At 42.3% G+C, this 22,105-nt stretch overlaps 1 protein-coding gene across 2 annotated transcripts in view; it reads right to left on the reverse strand.

Annotated features, from left to right (window-relative positions):
* ADGRF3 (adhesion G protein-coupled receptor F3) overlaps nt 1-22,105 on the reverse strand; it is a 39,701-nt gene that overhangs the window by 17,082 nt on the left and 514 nt on the right. For both annotated transcript variants that reach the window (XM_058426415.1, XM_058426414.1), the window contains exon 2: nt 17,698-17,784. The gene's annotated coding sequence lies outside the window, so the exon portion shown is untranslated. The remainder of the gene's footprint in view (nt 1-17,697; nt 17,785-22,105) is intronic.

Raw genomic sequence — 22,105 nt, forward strand, 5'->3', positions numbered from 1 at the left:
AGAGACCAGGACATTAGAGTGGAGAAGAACTGTTTCTTCTAAAGATAAAACAATTTCAAATCCTTAAGCCAGGGTCCTGACTAATTTTAAGGCATAATTCAGGGTTATAATCTTATAAACTTAAGTGTCTGTTAGGTACCATTCCCCATTTATTGAAACCCATTAATGAAAATTATTTTATAATTTTGGGGGTGAAGATGACCTACCTAAGTGTGAGATAAAATCCTGAAATTATATAAGAGAAGATGACTGATATGAGTATAAAAAATATAAGACATGCAAATCCTGGATGGCTGCAAGATGGTAGTATTACTCCATGAAAGAAGAACAGTTTTCTCTTGGAGTCAACAACTACATGTTACGGTTTGGAAAGGGGTCACTAATGGGAAAGCAGACATGAGTCAGCCTCATTAATGGAAAAGCTAAGTGAGAGAAGGTGATTTTGATCTGAGCCAAGTGTACTTCCCAATACATCCCCCTCGAACTGAATTCACTAACTCAGTCACTGGCACAGCAAGGCATCTCCAGGTCTACCTCTCTGGGGACTCGGAGCTGAGGACAAGTATGGAGGACTGGCCACTCCAAAAGACGGGGCACCCAGAGCTCATTCTCCATGTCTTACCAGAATATATCCCAGAAATCCCTCTCTGTTCCCCTTACGTCAAAAAGTGATATAAGTCACTTTTTGCTTGGGTGAGAGGGAGAGGGAACAGAAAATATATCCTTCTGGAAGTGGAAGTTCCTTTCCCTCTGTGGAAATGGGAGAAGTGAGTAAGCATTCCCTGCCAAACCATGCAGTAGTGAACTTATTTCAATATTCTAGTGAGAAGGAAAACTGAAAAACTTCATTTAATGATGAAATATACAAGTAAGTAGATTTTATAAAGTCAATAAACCTAGAAAATATTTTTGAGTAGCCTGTTAGAAGCCCTAGAGAAATGTGTGTCAAGGACAAAAAATAGTAGGTCCTTGTAGTGAGAACCTATTGTTCATGATTATATTCTACTTATTTTCTGACTCATTTCTTAGAAACTGCCCTCTGCCCATAACCATAGGTTTACCATGGAATTAGCCTTTTTCTTTTTTCTTTGAGATAGTCTCTCTCTGTCACCCAGGTTGGAGTGAGATGGCGCAATCGGCTTACTGCAACCTCTGTCTCCCAGGTTCAAGCGATTCTCTTGCTGCAGCCTCCCAAGTAGCTGGGACTACAGGCGCCCGCCACCAATCCCGGCTAATTTTTGCATTTTTATTAGAGATGGGGTTTCACCATGTTGGCCAGGCTAGTCTCAAACTCCTGACCTCAAGTGATCCACCTGCCTTAGCCTCCCAAAGTGCTGGGATTACAGGAGTGAGCCACCACGCTTGGCCAAAATAGCTGTTTTATACATGGTTACACTAATCTCTGATTACAGTACAGTCCACATCTAAAACAAAGTGGGAACAATTTCTCTCTTCTGGGGTGATTTTGGAACTGGGACCCAGTGAGAGTCTGGGGTTGGGCCTACAACTTGTAAACTCAGCAGCTCTTGGTTTTCTGTCATGGGGACTGGGAAAATAGTCTGAGCTCCAAGGAAAAGTAAAACTAACGTGGATATAGAAACAGACAAACATGAGGTGAGTTCCTCTTTTCAAATTCAGTTTATCCCTGATGCTCATTTGCACTCCTGATCTTTAGTTCCATCAGAGAACCTGACTTTCTTTCATTATTTCCCTTTGAGCTGGATAGAGCAGTTTTCTGTTACTTGCAGCTAAAAGAATGTATTAACATATGCTCAGAAAAACCAAGGATGCTATATCAGTACATCTGAGTCTGTTCTGTGTTGCAATAACAGAATACCACAGACTGGGTAATTTTTTTTTTAAGAAGACATTTATTTCTTACAGCTCTGGAGGCTGAGAAGTCCAAGGTTGAGGGGTTCACATCTGGTGAGGGCCTTCCTGCTCTGTCATCCCATGGCAGAAGATGGAAAGTCAAGAGAGCACATGAGAGAGAGAGAGATGGTGGGGGAGTGGGGGGTGGGGGCGGGACAGAGAGACAGAGACAGAGAGAGAAAGAGGAAAGGGCCCTAACTTATCCTTTTATTAGGAGCCTACTCCCATAGGCCTCTAGAACTGTAAGAAATAAACGTCTTCTTTTTTTTTTTTTTTTTAAATTTGCCAGTCTGTGGTATTCTGTTATTGCAACACAAAACGGACTCAGGGTCCTCACAATCTAATCACCTCTTAAAGGTCTCCACCCCTCAACACTGTGGCATTAGGGATTAAGTTTCCAACACATGAACTTTGGGGGACACATTCAAAACACAGCATGGTAGAAAAGTGGTCATTATATTAGGAATGAGATTAATGAGCCTTGTGATTCGAGACAACCACTTCATCTTTCTAGACCTCAGTTTTCACAGCAATAAAATGGAGTTAAAATATATGGTCTTTGCAGTATTTAAAAGTGTTGTTCTGTTTCTTTCTGGCTTTCATGGTTTCTAAAACAAAATCCACAGCCATATAACTCATTGATCCCCTATAAGTAATGTATCATTTTTCCTTGGCTGCTTTCAAGATTTTTTCTTTGACTTTAGTTTTTAGCAGTTATGATGTATTTAAGGTGGGCTTTCTTTGGACTTATCCTTTTTGGATTTGGTGAGCTTTTGAATCTGTAGATTTACATCTTTCATCAGCCACTATTTCAAATTGTTTTTCTGCACTGAATTATTTCTCCTCTTCTCTGGAGCTCTAATGACACAACTATTAGGACTTTTTAGTTTTTTTTTTTTTTTTTTTTTTTTTTTTTTTTTTTTTTTGAGACAGAGTCTCACTCTGTTGCCTAGGCTGGAGTGCAGTGGTGCGATCTCCACTCACTGCAACCTCCACCTCCCAGGTGCAAGCGATTCTCCTGCCTCAGCCTCCTGAGTAGCTGGGACCACAGGTACATGCCACCACACCTGGCTAATTTTTTTGTATTTTTAGTAGAGACGGGGTTTCACCCTGTTAGCCAAGATGGTCTCGATTTCCTGATCTTGTGATCTGCCCTCTTCAGCCTTCCAAAGTGCTGGGATTACAGACATGAGCCACTGCGCCCAGCTGCCTTTACCACGCCCAGCTGCCTTTTTAGTATTTTATCCACAGATCCCAGTGGCTCTGTTCAGTTTTTCAATCTTTTTTTCTCTGTTTTTCAGATTGGATCATTTCTATTGATCTATCTTCAAGTTGACTGACTTTTTCCTCTGTCATCTCTGTTCTGCTGTTAAGCCTGGATAGACAGAATAATGACCACCCAAAGATGCCCATGTACTAATCCCTAGAACTTCTGGATATGTAAATGTATATGTCAAAAGGGATTTTGCAGATGTGATTAAATTATGAATATTGAGACAGAGATTATCACGGATAATCTGTGTGCACCCAATGTAATCACAAGGGTCCTTGTAAAAGGGAAGACAGGAATGTGAGAAACAAAAAAGCAGAGGTTGGACTGATGTAGCACTTTATTTATGCATTTATTTTTTGAGACAGGGTCTCACTCTGTTGCCCAGGCTGGAGTGCAGTGGCACAATCATGGCTCACTGCAGCCTTGACCTCATGGGCTCAAGTGAGCCTCAGCCTCCTGGGTAGCTGGGACCACAGGTGTGTGTCATCACACTTGGTTAATTTTTATTTTTATTTTTTGTAGAGATGGGATCTTACTATGTTGTCCAGGCTGGTCTCAAACTCCTGGGCTCAAATGATCCTCCTGCCTTGGTCTCCCAAAGTTCTGGGATGACAGGTGTGAGCCACTGTGTCCAGTGAAATTGATGCACTTTAAAGATAAAGGAAAGGGCCTTGAGGCAAGGATTGATGACAGGCTCCAGAAGTTGCAAAGAGCAAGGAAATGGATTCTTCCCTGCAGTTTCCAGAAGAAATGTAGATCTGCTGACATCTTGATTTTACCTCTGTAAGATTCATTTCACACATCTCACTCTCAGAACACATTACATTACACACTACATTTGTTTTGTTTTAAGTCACTACATTTGTAGCTATTTGTTATAGCAGCCATGGTAGTAATTTAATACAGAGCTCAGGCAATAACTTTTACATTTTTGGTTATTACATATTTCAGTTCTAAAGTTCCCATTTGGTTCTTCTTTATATTTTCTATTTCTTCCTTGAGGTTTTTTGCCTTTTCTTTTGTTTTTAAAACAGTGTTCACATTTACTTATGGCACTTTTGTAGTAGGTACTTTAATGTCTTTTTTAGATAATTCCAACATCTTTGTCATCTCAGCATTGGTATCTGTTGATTGTTTTTTCCCATGTGAGTTGAGATTTCTAGGTTCTTCAAATGCCAGTTAATTTTGAGTTTTATCCTGGAAATTTTGAATATTATGTTATGAGACTCTGGATCTTGTTTAAAACCTGTGGGAAGTGTTAATGTTTCTTTTTTAGCAGGTAATCTACCTGGCTTTGTTCAATCACAAGTTCTGATCAACCTACTGTGGACTGTGCTTTCAGTATCAATTCTCATTTCAAAACCTTTACGGTGCTATTCAGATCTTCTGCAGATGTGTGCCACCCAGTGGCCGCTCTGGGACCTGTGTGATGGATGGTCTATCTCTTGGTGCAGTTCTGCTGGTGGTTTGTGGTTTAGGGTCAGATCCACGCATGTACAACTGGGAAGTGATCCCAGGAGCTCATAAAACTGTATAGGGTCATCTTCTTGTCCTCTTCCTTTCTGGTCATTCTGGTACTTTCTGGTTCCCTGGGACTCCTCTTTTTGGTTCTCTGGCCAGAAATCCAGGGCTTTATTTCCCTGCTTTACCATGCACTTCCTGTGACTGTTCACAGGTGGGGCCTTGTAGCAGAGAGAAAAAGCAATGGAGGTTTGCCTTGCCCTCTTGGCACCATAAATTCTGATCAGAGGAAGTTCCCCTCCCTCAGAGTTCTAGGCTCCTGCAGCTCCTCACTGCCACTGCTGCCATGGGATTGCTTAGAGGCTGCGTGTGAAAGAACAGAGAAAAAAGAAAAAAAAAAGGTGGAATTTCCTCCACTCTCTCTGAGTGTTAGGGTCTTCCTTCCCTCTTCCTTGAGCCAGACCTAGGGGGTTTCTTCTGTAGTTCTGTCTGTCTGTGCAATTGCCCATTTCTGGGTTTGAAGTTGCCTTGAGTTCAGGCCAGTGCATATCAGAAGAAAAAATGTGAAGCTCACTACCAGTTCAGTGGTATTTTGAATTCTGGACTTCTTCCCCAATCCACCGGCTATTTACTTTCTAGAGTCCTCCAATAACAGTTCCGTGCAGCTTCACTCAGTGGGAGAGACAGGGTGGAGGATGCTTACTCCATCTTTTCTAGAACTGGGCTCCTGCATCTCACAATTTTGATATGTATTTTTATTATCATTTCATTCAAAATATTTTCTGATTTCCCTTTTGATTTCCTCTTTGTCGGCTGCTTAGAAGTGCTATGTCTTAATTTCTTTTGTTGTTGTTTTTTTTTTTGAGACAGAGTCTTGCTCTGTCACCCAGGCTGGAGTGCAGTGGCGCAATCTCGGCTCACTGCAAGCTCCGCCTCCCGGGTTCACGCCATTCTCCTGCCTCAGCCTCCCGAGTAGCTGGGACTACAGGCACCCGCCGCCACGCCCAGCTAATTTTTTTTTTTGGTATTTTTTGTAAAGATGGGGTTTCACCGTGTTAGCCAGGATGGTCTTGATCTCCTGACCTTGTGATCCGCCCGCCTTGGCCTCCCAAAGTGCTGGGAATACAGGCGTGAGCCACTGCGCCCAGCCGTTATGTCTTAATTTCTAAACAAAAGAAATTCTCTGGTTATATTTTGGTTACTGCCTTTAGCTTGATTGCATTCTTGTCAGAGAAGATCATCTTTATGATTATCAATCTTTAATATTTTTGAGGTCCATTTTATGGGCCAGCATATGGTCAACTTTTATAAGTGTTCTGTATGTAATAAAAAAGTATGTGTGGCTGGGCGCGGTGGCTCACGCCTGTAATCACTTTAGGAGGCCGAGGCGAGTGGATCACCTGAGGTCAGGAGTTCGAGACCAGCCTGACCATCATGGCGAAACCCTGTCTCTACTAAATACACAAAAATTAGCTGGGCAGGGTGGCACGCACCTGTAATTCCAGCTACTCAGGAGGCTGAGTCAGGAGAATGGCTTGAACCCAGAGGCAGTGGTTGCAGTGAGCCGAGATTGCACCACTTTACTCCAGCCTGAGTGAAAGAGCAAAACTTCATCTCAAAAAAAAAAAAAAAAAAAGTATGTGTATTCTGAGCCGAGCACGGTGGTGTGTACCCATAGTCCCAGCTACTTGGGAGGCGGAGGTGGGAGAGTCACTTGAGCCCAAGAGTTTGAGGCTGCGGTGAGCTATGATTGTGCTGCTGTACTGCTGCCTGGGTGCAGAGTGAGACCAATCTCTAAAATACAAAAAACAAAAGGCAAAAACAAAACAAAAGAAACAAACAAAAAACCTTTAGATATCTGTTATAAATAGCACATATTTTGGCTTAATTTTTTTTAATCAGTTAGACTACCCTTACCTTTATTAAATCATTTATGCTATTTATAGTCAATTACAATTACTGATAAGTTTAAACCTGTTGTCTTAACTATGTGTTTTCTATTTAGTCCACTTTTTCTGCTCCTTTTTTTCCCTTATTTCCCTCTTTTGAGTTAATTTCTTTTTATAATTATCTCATTTGAACTCCTCCCCCATTAGCTTTTAGTTACACATATTTTTACCACTTATTTAGAAAGTTTCTCTAGAGATGATAACATGCATATTTGACATCTCAAGGAGTAGAGAACACTTTAACTTCTTTTATTCCCCAGACTTCTACACCGGAATGTGTTAAAATAGAAATATGTTCAGTAGTTGGGTAAACAAGCTTGCCTTGTGAGGGGACAGACATTTTAGACACTGGGAACCACAATTACAAAGTACAGAGGTATGATGCAGATTGTTGTGCTGTCAGAGAACTACAGTACTGCAGTTTGGGATCATTGCTGCCAGAGCTGTGAATAAAAATGGAAGTGGAATTAGATCATGAAGGGATGTCCATACTGGAAAGCAGGATGGGAAGCCAACAAACTAGAGAGCAACTACTTGAAAAGAAATAGCACAAAACAAAAAGTGATGAATACAAAATTAGGCAAGGCATGGTGGCTCACACCTGTAATTCCAGCACTTTGGGAGGCCAAGGCGGGTGGGTACCATAAGCTCAGAAGTTCAAGACCAGCCTGGGCAACATGGTGAAACCCCGTCTCTACAAAAAATAGAAAAATTAGCTGGGCATGGTGGTGTGTGCCTGTAGTCCCAGCTACTTGGGAGGCTGAGGTGGGAGGATCACCTGAGCCCAGGAGATCAAGGCTGCAGTGAGCTGTGATCATGCCACTGCTCTCCAGCCTGGACAACAGAGTGACAGTCTGTCTCAAAAAATATATATACAAAGTTATAACCAAACTTTATGTTAATTTTTTTTTATTTTTGCAGAGACAGGGTCTCACTATGTTACCCAGGCTTATCTTGAACTCCTGGCCTCAAGCAATCCTCCCACCTCAGCCTCCCAAAGTGCGGGGATTATAGGCACTAGCCTCCATGCCTAGCCCTCAAACTTCAAAGATTAAGAAAGTTTTAAATTTTGTATTGTAACTGTATTGTTTGCTTGTTTGTTTCTCCAACAAGATAAACTGAAAGTTAATTCAAACTTGAATGCCTAAGGAACCACAGGTATTCATCAATACTCCCTCCTCTCCTAGGAAAATATTTCCTTCCAGGTTTCCCCTAAATCTTCCACCTCCGTAATACTTATAACCAGTGAAACGCTTCCTCGACTTATTGCCTCTACTCCAGAACCATTCACAGTGCTCTTTGGAAAGCACAGTGCTCTTTGGAAAGTTTTATTGTGAGCAAGATTCTTTCCAGTATCAAATTTTTCTTAGAACACTCAAGTTAATCCCTTATAAATATTCTTTGATTAGAAAGCAGGATGGGCTCCTTGAATCCAGTTGGTATTATGATGTAGGTTAGGCCATTTGATGGGTCACAATTGCTGAACATAAGAGAATTGATCACACCATACCTAGGCCACATAAAAATGAGATTGGGTACCAACCTCTCCCCTTAAATCTGGGATAGGATTAGTTTGGATCTTTATCTCAGAACTAAAGAATAAATCCCACCAGCCGGGCACGATGGCTCAAGTCTGTAATCCCAGCACTTTGGGAGGCCGAGGTGGGCAGATTGCCTGAGCTCAGGAGTTCGTGACCAGCATGGGCAACACCGTGAAACCCCATCTCTACTAAAATACAAAAAATTAGCCAGGCATGGTGGCATGCGCCTTTAGTCCCAGCTACTTGGGAGGCTGAGGCAGGGGAATTGCTTGAACCTGGAAGGTGAAGGTTGCAGTGAGCCAAGATCGTGCCACTGCCCTCCAGCCTGGTGGACAGAGTGAGACTCTGTCTCAAAAAAAAAAGAGAAAAGAAAAGAAAAGAAAAAAAAAAGAATACATCCCACCAAACAGGAGTTTTCAGTCAAATGAATTAAGACACCACACTTGGCTGGTGCAATGGCTCATGACTGTCATCAAAGCACTTTGGGAGGCTGAGGTGGGTGGATCACTTGAGTCTAAGAGTTTGAGGCCAGCCTGGGCAACATGGAAAAACCCCATCTCTACAAAGAATAAAAAAATTCGCCTAGTATGGCGGTGCATGCCTGTAGTCCCAGCTACTTGGGAGGCTGAGGCAGGAGGATCACTTGGGCCTGCGAGGTCGAGGCTGCAGTGAGCTGTGACCACACCATTGCACTCCAGCCTGGGCAACAGAATGAGACCCTGTCTCAAAAAACAAAAAAAGAAAAAGGAAAAAAAAAGACCCACTCTTTTTGAGTGAAGTAGAATACCTAGGTTAAAAATATAAAAGCAATCCAATGAACTACAAAAATAAACTTTGATTTTAGATTATCAAAGCAATGCAGGCTTGTCAAAAAAAAAAAAAAAAACAATTGAGACATTTGTCATTTAGAAACCAAAAGTACTTACAGCTCCCTTTCTAATCATGAAATGAACCAAAGTATATACTTTGCCTATCAATTGTTTACCTAAAAAGTGTTATGTTTCTAGGCCGGGCGCGGTGGCTTATGCCTGTAATCCCAGCATGTCAGGAGGCCGAGGAGGGTGGATCACCTGAGGTCAGGAGTTTGAGACCAGCCTGACCGACAGGGAGAAACCCCATCTCTACTAAAAATTCAAAATTAGCCGGGTTTGGTGGGGCATGCCTGTAATCCCAGCTACTTGGGAGGCTGAGGCAGGAGAATTGCTTGAGCCCAGGAGGCAGAGGTTGTAGTGAGCTGAGATGGGGCCATTGCACTCCAGCCTGGGCAACAAGAGTGAAACTCCATCTCAAAAATAAAAAAGTGTTATGCTTCTTGTTCTTATTTTTAAAGATCAAATAACCAGAACTATTCATATTGCTCTCACACACACAAAAGAAATATACAAAGATTTTTTTAACCTGAATATCATTCTCTGATCATTTTTTTCTTGAGAACTTGTGAATTAAAAAAAAAAATTAGGCTGAACACAGTAGCTCATGCCTGTAATCCTAGCACTTTGGGAGGCCGAGATAGGTGGATCACCTGAGGTCAGGAGTTCGAGACCAGCCTGGCCAACATGGTGAAACCCCGTCTCTACTAAAAATACAAAAATTAGCCAGGCGTGGTGGCACGTCCCTGTAATTCCAGCTACTCAGGAAGCTGAGGCAGGAGAATCGCTTGAACCCAGGAGGCGGAGGTTGCAGTGAGCCGAGATTGTGCCACTGCACTCCAGCCTGGGAGACAGAGTGAGACTCTTCTCAAAAAAAAAAAAAAAAAAACCATTAAATAAATGTATTAAAGAATGGCTCCAGAAGTGGAAATAACCTGACACTCATCAGTAGTGGAATGGATAAACAAACTGTAGATAGGTATGCAATCTACTACCATACAGAAACGGAAATGAATGAACTGGGTCTATATGCATCAATCTCAAAACAATGTTGAGTGTAAAAAATGTCCTAAGAGGTTGGAAACAGTGGGATGCCACTTAAGTAAATCACATACACACATGCAAGCACGAAAATAATACTATTTTGAATCCGGATATGAACACATATAATAGCAGTCAAAAAATATAAATGTAAATGACAAACAGGTTCAAAAAGGGTTAACTCCAGGGACAAAAGGGAAACAGGATGGTGAAGAGCGGTAGCTGTAGGTGAAATGTATAAAAAAGAAAAAAGCTGGCCGGGCGCAGTGGCTCACGCCTGCAATCCCAGTACTTTGTGAGGCCGAGAGGGGCGGATCACAAGGTCAGGAGATCGAGACCATCCTGGCTGACACGGTGAAACCTCGTCTCTACTAAAAAAAAGTACAAAGAAATTAGCCAGGCATGGTGGCGGGCGCCTGTAGTCCCGGCTAGTCGGGAGGCTGCGGCGGGAGAATGGCGTGAACCCGGAAGGCGGAGCTTGCAGTGAACCGAGATCGCGCCACTGCATTCCAGCCTGGGGGACAGAGCAAGACTCCGTCTCAAAAATAAATAAATAAATAAATAAATAAATAAAATAAAATAAAAAATAAAAAATAAAATAAAAATTAAAAGCTCTGGCGCACATATGGTGAAAGGTTAACATTTGTTATTTCCTGGTGGTATATGAATATCAAACATATTACTTTCTATATGTTATAGTTAAGATAAATAATGATGATAATGATGATAAATACAGAGGGATTAGGAACCTTTCTATTCATGGGCTATGCCTGGTCTGAATTCATACGAGAGCATTTGATTCATCCTTAGGCTTTTTCTACTAACAGATAGATTTATGGAAACAATATGTAATATATCTTTAAAGGCACAGATACATACATGTCTTTTTTTTTCAGTTGGAAACATTTTAGATATTTTAAGACAAAAAAATGAGCATGGACTTTTTTTTTTTTTTAACACATATACACCTCCAATGGTCAAAGTGCACTAAGGAAATGAGCTCCTGATCTGTCCTCCGCAGTCCCTATCCTGTGGTTGAAGATTTGCCGGCCCTCCCTCTACCTCTCCAATGCACTAGGAAGAGACAGTGGCTGCTTTACACCACAGCCATAAGGCATTTTGACAGCATGGAGGGTACTGCTGAAGTTGGGAGTCTTTCTGTGAGATGAAGGAGGGAGACTTCTCCCCACCAAGTTTAGGTAGATCAATGTGTTGAAGTTACAACAAAAATAAAAATAATCCACATAATCAGCACTTCCAAAAATACTGAATTTCAGATTTCCCACCAAGACAGCTCAAACAGAGCAGTAACAATCTAGATCTTTCCATTCCTCCTGACAGCAGGCTTAGGCCCTAGAAGTATCTGCCGCGACTGCAGCTGTTGCCTTGGCTCATTTGTGACCTTTCAGGCTCAAAGGCAACAGGAAGAACCAGGGTCATAAAGGAAGTGGGCCCAATCTGCAAGGCTGTGTTGGAAAACCTGTACATTTTTTGACCTGTGAAGAGGGAGAGGTTAAAAGTGGCTCTGGCCAGGGACCAAACCCTCTCCAGGAACATGTCTGTTAGACCTCACAGTCTCTCCAACAGGGTCTCATCTAGCTCCTGTTGTCAACCTCTTTCAGCTCCTCCTCAGGCTTCTCAGAGGCACCTTTCAGAAGAAAACTTGTGTTCTGGGATAAACTCTTGTTTTCTATACTCACACAGAACTTCTGGTGACCAAATGTGTGGGGTTTTCCCACACCAAGCAATCCTCCATTACTTGGTGGACACTTCTCGGTGTCCTACAATTTAATTCAATACTGATGCTGTCTGGTCAGTGTGAGATCTTACAGGTTAAGGGCTCGGTCTCACAGGACTGCCCCCTGTCACCCATTTCAGACATCAATTTGCAAGTCCAGTATGTCACCTGTGCTTCTGATTGGCCAGCTATAAAACCCAAGACTCCCTCCTCAGTTTCAATAATTGGTTAGAACAGCTCATGGAACTCAGAAATAACAGTTTACTTAGTAGATTACTGGTTTGTTATAAAAGGAGACAACTCAGGAACAGCCAGACGGGAGGGAGGCACAGGGCAAGGTACTTAGGAAGAGGTGCAGAGCTTCCATGCCTGCTCCGGGCACACCATCCTCCCAGCATCTCCACATGTTCACCAACCTGGAAGCTCTCTGAACTCCTGTACTTTAGGGAGTTGTTTGGAGGCTTCCTCATGCAGGCATGATTGATTATTAACTCAATCTCCAGCTCCTCTCCCCTCCCAGGAGAGTGGGGAGCAGGGTGGAAAGTTCCTATCCTCTAATCACATAGTTGGTTCCCCTGGCAACCATCCTGAGGTTATCCAGGAGCCCCTAGGTACCAGTCATCTCATTAGCACGCACAAAGAACTTACATTTTGAAGACTCCTAAACAGGGGCAGATAACAAATATATATTTCTTATTATGTCACAGGGAGAGATTCCTACTGGGACAGGAGCACCCCAGTGTCAGAGCAGCAGTTGTGGCAACCAGTGGTTATGGGGATCCCCAGCCACAGATGCCTTCTCTTAGCAGACAATCACTTATTCTAATACATACCTAGGTTTTCTAACACAAAAGTTTTTACTTCAAGCATAAAATTTAAAGGCCTTTACCTGTACAAGAATAGGATTTCATAAAATGTATTTTATTTACTTTTTTTTTTTCAAGACAGAGTCTTGCTGTGTTGCCCAGGCTGGAGTGCAGTGGTGCAATCTCGGCTCACTGCAACCTCCACCTCCCAGGTTCAAGCAATTCTGTCTCAGCCTCCTGAGTACTGGGATTACAGGCGCACACCACCACGCCCAGCTAATTTTTTTTTGTATTTTTGGTAGAGATGGGGTTTCACCATGTTGGCCAGGCTGGTCTCGAACTCCTGACCTCAAGTGATCTGCTCCCCTCAGCCTCCCAAAGTGCGTGAGCCACTGTGCCCAGCTAAAATTTAAAGGACTGTACCTGTACAAGGATAGGATTTTTTTTTTTTTTTTTGAGATGGAGTCTCGCTCTGTCACCCAGGCTGGAGTGCAGTGGCGCGATCTCGGCTCACTGCAAGCTCCACCTCCCGGGTTCACGCCATTCTCCTGCCTCAGCCTCTCCGAGTAGCTGGGACTACAGGCGTCTGCCACCACGCCCGGCTAATTTTTTTTTTTGTATTTTTAGTAGAGACGGGGTTTCATCGTGTTAGCCAGGATGGTCTCGATCTCCTGACCTCGTGATCTGCCCGCCTTGGCCTCCCAAAGTGCTGGGATTACAAGCGTGAGCTACCGTGCCCGGCAAGGATAGGATTTTTAAAATCACCTTTAGTAGTTAGCCAGGCTCAGCAGCATACACCTATAGTCCCAGCTACTTGGGAGGCTAAGGCAGAAGGATCACTTGAGTCCAGGAGTTCAAGGCCAGCTTAGGCAAGACAGCAAGCTATCATCTCAAAAAAAAAAAAAAACAAAAAAAAAACCAAAAACAAACAAACAAACAAACAAACAAACAAACAAAAAAAAGGTAAATTAAAAAACCACCCACAATGCTTTAATCCTAATTTTCCCTGTGGTTTTTGAGCTATTTTCTTATTTGCAAGCCTTACTCCTTGGTAGCAATTTGGACTTTAGAGTAGCTCTTAATGCCTTCATTCTTTATTTCAAATTCCTCTAGAAAAGCTGTTAATTCACATCCTCCTGATTACTTTCTCCTGATTGCTTTCAAGAGAAAACTAGCTGGTGGCTACCTCAAGGGCTTGCTTTTCAAAATACCCCTTTAGCATTTTGCATTCCTATTCTCACGCCAAAACCAGGAAGATAAATCTTATATGGGCAATTTGTTGATGTTCATATTGAGTCCCTTTGATCATCTCCCCACCAATAAAACACAGGTTATCCTAACAAGCACTCTATTAACGCAATGACTTGTCCTCTCCTACTTTATATTATAAAACTATAGAACCTATAGTTACCTTATCATGTAGAACTTTATAGGTCTACATTTTAGCTTTGCATAATTTGCAATAATGTTCTGGCAGATATGCCTGTAAAAGTACTAAATGTTAAGCAACTTTATCTACAATGATAAAATGCCTACAAATTAAAAACACTGAATTCATGATATCCTCTCTTTTTCCCTGATTATCAATACATTTTTAGTTGTAACAAGTATGCATATGTTATTTTGTGCTTTGCTTTTTTCCTCCCTCATGATGTGCTTTTCTTTTTAATAATCAATTTCTCCTTTTTAAAAATTGAGATAAAATTCACCATTTTAAAGAGTACATTTCAATGGTGTTTAGTATATTCACAATGTTGTGCAATCTTCATCACTACCTAATTCCAGAACATTTTCATTATCCCTAAAAGAAATCTCACGCTTATTTGTTATTCCCAATCCTTCCCTGCCCCATCCCCTAATCTGCTTTCTGTCTCTACGGATTTGCCATAGAGCAAAGCAAAGCACATTTCCTATAAATGGAATCATACACTATATGGCCATTTGTGTCTGGCTTCTTTCACTTCGCATAATGTTTTCAAGTTCGTGCTGTAGCATATATCATTACTTCATTCCTTTTTATGGCTGAACATTTGCATGGACACACACATTTTATTTATCCATTCAGCAGCTGGGCATTTGGCTTCTTTCCATTTTTTGGCTATTATGAATAGCTACTATGGACATTCATGTACAAGTTTTTGGAGTGGAATGACTGGGTCAGGTAACTATATGTTTAACTTTTTGAGGAACTATCAAGCATTTTTCCACAGGAGCTGTACCATTTTACATTTCCACCAGCAGTGCACGAGGCTTCCAATTTTTCTACATCCTTGCCAACACTATGTTTTTTTCCCCATTTTTTTACATTCACTTATTTCTCTTTAATAATAGTGTATCTTATGACATTAATTTACTATAGTTTACAGTTTAAGTTCTTATATAATTGGGCATTTGATTGCCTGCTTTCCCCTCTGCAGTTACAAAATATGGCTCCTTATAAGTCTTTGCAACAAGACTTTTTTCTTGCAGATCATTTCCTGGAAGTATATTCTTTCAAAGTGGGATTACTAGCTTAATAAGTAGGAAGAGTTTTATGTTAATAGCACTTGTTGCTGCCAGTGCCATATATGTCCTTATTCCTTCACAGTGTAATTTAATTCAACGCTTACTGAGGTCTTGCGGGGTATGAGGCATTATATTACAGACTCAGAGGTATACAGATTTGGTCTTTACCCTCAAGGCACTTAGAGTCCAGTAAGACAGAAAATAATAGATAATTTCATAACATAAACATAAAGGTATGCACAGGATGCTGTGGGAACACAGTGTGGGGAGGTGGAAGTAGGTTGCCAACTGGGACAAAAAAGGCTTCTTGGAAGAAATGGAACTTAAGATGAATCTTGAAGATTGAGAGGGAGTTAACCAGACATGAACAAAGGAACAGAAGCTTTGTATATGCAACCTGAAATGTTTGGTGATTTATGAATAATCCTGCATTCTGGGGAGATCAAGAGTGTGTGTGTGTGTGTGTGTGTGTGTGTGTGTGCATGCGTTTGTGTGTGTGTGTTGGAAGGAAGGGTCGGAGAGAATGATGACAAGAGTAATTCAATTCGGCCGGGCGCCGTGGCTCACGCTTGTAATCCCAGCACTTTGGGAGGCCAAGGCGGGCGGATCACGAGGTCAGGAGATCGAGACCACAGTGAAACCCCGTCTCTACTAAAAATACAAAAAATTAGCCGGGCGTGGTGGCGGGCGCCTGTAGTCCCAGCTAGTCGGAGAGGCTGAGGCAGGAGAATGGCGTGAACCTGGGAGGCGGAGCTTGCAGTGAGCCGAGATTGAGCCACTGCACTCCAGCCTGGGTGACAGAGCAAGACTCCGTCTCAAAAAAAAAAAAAAAGAGTAATTCGATTCAAAGCAATCAAGGGAGGCTGGGCGCAGTGGCTCATGCCTGTAATCCAGGCACTTTGGGAGACTGAGATGGGTGAATCACTTGAGGTCAGGAGTTCGAGACCAGCCTGGCCAACATGGCAAAACCCTGTCTCTACTAAAAATACAAAAATTAGCTGGGCGTGGTGGCATGTGCCTATAGTCCCAGCTACTCTGGAGGCTGAGGGAGGGGCATCTCTTGAGCCCGGGAGTGGAGGTTGCAGTGAGCCAAGATCTTGGCACTATACTCCAACCTTGGTGACAGAGTGAGACTCCATCCAAAAAAAAAAAAAATTAAAGCAATCAAGGGAGAAGGGAGGAAGTTTCAAGGAAATAACAGCGGGCAGGATAAGTGGAAGAAAACCCCAATAAGTTATGTCTGAAAGTATCTATTTGACTCGGCATCAAAGAGGAGGAACCTGGCAGTAGCCATTTCAGTGGTGTCTGTGGGGTTGGAAATGGACTGAAGATGAGTGAAGAGTAAGTGGGAGGTTTGGAAGTAAGAGATAGTTTATGATGACGAAAAAAAGCCAATGACAAGAGTTTTTGCCGTTCTTTCTCTGAATATTTGAAAGCAATCTAGGTGTAAGTCAGTGGTTTGCAAGTCTTTTCATGAAGCCTACTTACTGTATTTTTAGCGAGAGCAGCTAATCTGAAGTGGTAGATTGTTTACAAAGATAGGGGCAGTGATTGTCCTATACTTTTCTGCAGGCCCCACACTGTGTGACTTTGCCATTCCATCCATTAAGTGGTGGAATCTATTTCTCCTTCATGACTCTGCACTGGCCTTGTGATTTGCTTTGTCTGGCAGAAGGCAACAGAAGCAACATTGTGTGGTATCTTACCTAGGCCGACAAAGGCCTTGTAGCTTCCACTTTATTTTCCTCCCAGCTTCATTGAGATATGATTGACAAATAAAAATTGTATTTTTTTAGGTGTACAATGTGATGTTTTGATATGGCGAACAGTGTGAAATGATTACCACAGTCAAGCTAATTAGCATATCTAGCAAGATGAGCAAAACTGCTCAGCTAAGCCCAATCCAAATTGCTGACCCACAGAATTATGAGCAAATAAAATGGTTCTTATTTTAGGCTACTGAATTTTGAGTAATTTGTTACATGGCAAAACATAACTTTTAAAACTGCCTATTTTAAAAATGTATTTTCTTGTAGTCTGTGTCTATTTATAAGGCATTTCATCATGAAGGGCTAAGTATCGTGAGTAAATGTGAAGAGCTGTTTCCATACCCCACTTTCTAGATTATTCATCAAAATATTAAATCAGGCCAGGTGCGGTGGCTCACACCTATAATCCCAGCACTTTTGGAGGCCGAGGCAGGCGGATTGCTTGAGGCCAGGAGTTTGAGACCAGCTTGGCTAACATGGCGAAAACCTGTCTCTACTAAAAATACAAAAATCGGCCAGGCATGGTGGCACATGCGTGTAATCCCAGCTACTCGGAAGGCTGAGACATGAGAATCACCTGAACCCAGGAAGCAGAGGTTGCAGTGAGCCGAGATCGTGCCACTGCCCTCCCAGCCTGGGCAACAAAGCAAGACTCAGTCTCAAAAATAAAATAAATAAATAAATAGATAAATAAATCCCTATGTGATCTCAAAGTCTTTATTTAGAATTTTCTTTTGATTTTAAACCTGTGTTTCTTGTCTTTAAGTCAATTCTCTGTCCAAGACCTTTACAGTGGATTTAAAAAACAGAGAAGGGAGGTAGACAGGAGGATGAAAAAAAGATAGAAATATGGCCCGGTATGGTGATGCTCACCTATAGTCCCTGCTACTTGGGAGGTGGGAGGATTGCTTGAGTCCAGGAGTTTGAGGCCAACCTGGGCAACAGAGTGAGACCCTGTCTCTAAAAAAACAAAAAGAGAGAGAGTAAAATGATGAGCCAGAGCACTGGACGATGCTGGTCATTTTCAGAATGCAATAATAACTTCTCCCTGCTTGGGGACCAAGTCTTATTCAACTTTGTTTTGTTTTGTTTTGAGACGGAGTTTCACTCTTGTTGCCCAGGCTGGAGTGCAATGGCACCATCTCGGCTCACTGCAACCTCTGCCTCCCAGGTTTAAGCAATTCTCCTGCCTCAGCCTCCCGAGTAGCTTAAATTACAGGCATGTGCCACCACGCCCGGCTAATTCTGTATTTTTAGTAGAGATGGGTTTTCTCCATGTTGGCCAGGCTGGTCCCAAACTCCCGATCTCAGGTGATCTGCCCGCCTTGGCCTCCCAAAGTGCTGGGATTATAGGCATGAGCCACCGTATCAGGCAGTCTTATTCAACTTTGTATCTCAATGTCCATCATAGAATTTGTATTTGGCACATAGTGTTCAATAAGGATACATGTAAAGAAAATGAAGTTGTTGGCTGGGTGTGGTGGCTAATGCCTGTAATCCCAGCACTTTGGGAGGCTGGGGTGGGTGGATCACAAAGTCAGGAGATCAACACCATCCTGGCCAACATGGTGAAATCCCGTCTCTACTAAAAATACAAAAATTGGTGGCGTGTACCTGTAGTCACAGGCTGAGGCAGAAGAATTGCTTGAACCCAGGAGGCAGAGGTTGCAGTGAGCCAAGATTGCGCCACTGCACTCCAGCCTGGGCAACAGAGCAAGACTCTGTCTCAAAAACAAACAAAAAAGCAAATAAAAGAAAAGAAAGAAAATGAAGTTGTTACTTTTGTAACTGGGTCCCTTAACTTCAAAATGCATTTTAAGGGCCAAGCATGGTGGCTCATGCCTATAATCCCAGCACTTTGGGAGGCTGAGGCGGGTGGATCACTTGAGGTCAGGAGTTCGAGAACAGCTTGGTCAACATGGTGAAACCCCATCTCTACTAAAAATACAAAAAAATTAGCTGGGCATGGTGGCGCGCCTGTAATCCCAGCTACATGGGAGGCTGAGGCTTGAGAATCTCTTGAACCCGGGAGGCAGAGGCTGCAGTGAGCTAAGATTGTGCCACTGCACTCCAGCCTGGGTGACAGAGTAAGAATCTGACTCAAACAAACAAACCAACAAAACAAAACAAAACAAAGCAAAACACCCCCAAAACTGCATTTTAATATATATTTTTTTCTTTCCTCTTGGGTTTTAGGATGTAATTTTGAAGCAAAACTACAGAAGCCTTTTCCCTTAGCCTTGATATAGACTCCATGGTCCCTCTGTTTCTCACGGTATATACTCCCTTCACATTTATCTACCACTGCATGCTAGTATCTAATTATACGCCTTCTTAGAAGTTCCAGGGAGGCTGAGGCAGTCGGATCACCTGAGGTCAGGAGTTTGAGATCAGCCTGGCCAACATGACAAAACCCCATCTCTACTAAAAATACAGAAATTAGGCAGACGTGGTGGCACACACCTGTAGTCCCAGCTACTTGGGTAGGCTGAGGCAGGAGAATCGCTTGAACCCAGGAGGCGGAGGTTGCAGTGAGCCGAGACTGTGCCACTGCACTCCAGCCTAGGCGACAGAGCAAGACTCCATCTCAAAAAAAAAAAAAAAATACTGACTTGTGATTTTTTTTTTTTTAATATCTTACCATCAACTTGTAGAAGCATGGTGTAGTAGAAAATTATTCAGCTAAAAGTCTGATGACCTGTGTTCCTCTTTCCTGGGTGACTTTTGGTTAAGATATATTACTATTCTATTGTTCTACTCTATACAATTGGAACAGCCATCAGGCCCATGGCTCAGGATTGTTAGTCATGTGAAACTGCTTTGAGAACCAGAGTTTATGTGTATAAGGCATTCATTTTTATTTGAAAATGAGAACTAAATCAATACCTTTTTACAAACTTCTTTGGAAGACCCTGCCCATTTTTATGGCTTCAGTAACTTATATTGAAGTTATTAACTATATTAGTCCTTAATTAACCTCCAATATTTTTTAGCTGTCTCCATTTATGTGATACACTCTTATTCAGACTAAATAAAATAGGCACTCCAGGAATTTAAAACACTTTATTTTGGTTACATTATAAAAACAAAAATATTGTTTCTAGCACGAATTGATATTTTCTATGATTATTATTCTGGAAGGCAAAATGCCTGATCTTGAGTGTACAAGATGTAGAAGAAATAAACCTCAATGGATGAAGAGGCAGACAAGGGAAACAAAGCAATAATAAACTACACTCAGGAATTTGGTGTGTAGAGCATAGATGGGAATAACAAGGCCAATCTAAAGCAGTCCGGGGCAGCTGGGCTGCCTTAGGGAAAAATGCCTCCTGGAATAAAATCTGGGAACGAGGAAACAGAAAGGTGACTTAGTTCCAAAGGCAAATTTGTTTCCATGACATTTTTCTCTTCCCAGGTGACCGTGCCTGCCGGGTTTAGGATTCACAGAATTCTGTGAAAATACAGTCATGCATCACTTAATGACAGGATATGTTCTGATAGTAAATACAAAAGCCAGTAAGATAGTTATTTATTATCAAGTATTCAGTAGTGTACATAATTATATGTGCTATACTTTTAGATGACTGGCAGTGCGGTAGGTTTGTTTACACTAGCATTACCACGAATGTGAGTAATGCCTTTTGTTACAACATTTTGACAGCTAGGATGTCACTTGGTGATAGGAATTTTTCAGCTCCACTATAATCTTAAGGGACCACATGTGGTCCCTCACTGACGGAAACATGCTTATATGGAGCATGACTAATATCTTAAATTTGTGAGTTTAATTGAACAGACTTGAGCCATATCATTGTAGGTAAGACAAGATTTCCCAGATGAGTTGACTTAATGTCAGAGAAGTTATATGATATACAGTTTCACTGAATTTCAGAGATGAATAGGATCGTAGTACCTAATAGGTTCTAATGGATCGAATTAGATCTTAGGATCAAATGCCCTCTTTTTTTAAATTTTTTTGAGACAGAGTCTCGCTGTGTCGCCCAGACTGGAGTGCAGTGGCGCGATCTCGGCTCACTGCAAGCTCCGCCTCCCGGGTTCACGCCATTCTGGTGCCTCAGCCTTCCGAGTAGCTGGGACTACAGGCGCCCGCCACCACGCCCGGTTAGTTTTTGTATTTTTAGTTGAGACGAGGTTTCACCATATTGTCCAGGCTTGTCTCAAACTCCTGATTGCAAGTAATCCCTCCGCCTCAGCCTCCCAAAGTGTTGGGTTTACAAGCGTGAGCCACGGCGCCTGGCCGAGACTCTCATTTCTAATGTTCTTCTAAAAACTGGTACTTCACAGCATATCAGAGATCTTTGCTCATTCATTCAATAAAATATATTGATCATGTATTATTTGCAAGCCCCCTGGGCTATGGAACATGGGGAAAATTAAGATGTGTAAGATGCAAATACTGCCCTCGAGGGCAAGTGTGATAAAGGACACTCAAGTTTTTTGGTTGGCCGGGCGCCCACTCTTCAAAAAATGCAAAAAATTTAGCCGGGTGTGGTGGTGTGCGCCTGTAGTTCTAGCTACTTGGGAGGCAGAGGCAAGATCACCTGAGCCGGGGGAGGTCGAGGCTGCAGTGAGCCGTGATCGCGTCACTGCATTCCAGCCTGGGTGAGAGTGAGTCCCTGTCTCAAGGGGGCGGGGCGGGGGGCAAGCTTATTATCTACCATATACCAGGTATAAGATTATCTATTACCTTCTAAGAATCTTATGCTTTAGGAGGGGAGATTAGACATGTAGTAATAATACTGTGTTTGGCATATCTCGGGTCCCCAACAAATAGTTAAATGAATGAACATAAAAGTATCTCAAAATAATCGCCCTTATTCAGAGACCCAGAGAGACTGAAAGGCTCCCTGAGGTAGTGGTTTCCTATAACACCGATCTCATTTCACGTTGGGTCGATCATTTCCGAGCTGCGTAACTAAGTGACTCTGGGCAGGTTGCCTAATCTGAAAAAGGGGATAATGCCTTTCACTTCAGTGTTGTTATGGGGTTGATGATGTATGTGAAGTTCTCCCCACAGAAGGCGCTCAATAAAAAGCAGCAACTATTATAAACTTTCATTAGTACTCACTAGCCATTGATCTAGTGTTTTTTGTTTGTTTGTTTGTTTACAATTAACTGGGCTCCAGTTATGTAAAACACTTCTTGCAAACGCGTTTAAGGACTCGTCGAGACTGAGAGATCACCGCTTTCATCTGGTAGGGAGACACCAGCAATCTTAATTTGGAACGGTTTGATAGAGCGGAGTGCGATGAGGCGGTCC

This window comes from Hylobates moloch, unplaced genomic scaffold, assembly GCF_009828535.3.
Source record: "Hylobates moloch isolate HMO894 unplaced genomic scaffold, HMol_V3 SCAFFOLD_13, whole genome shotgun sequence".
NCBI classification, from domain to species: domain Eukaryota; kingdom Metazoa; phylum Chordata; class Mammalia; order Primates; family Hylobatidae; genus Hylobates; species Hylobates moloch.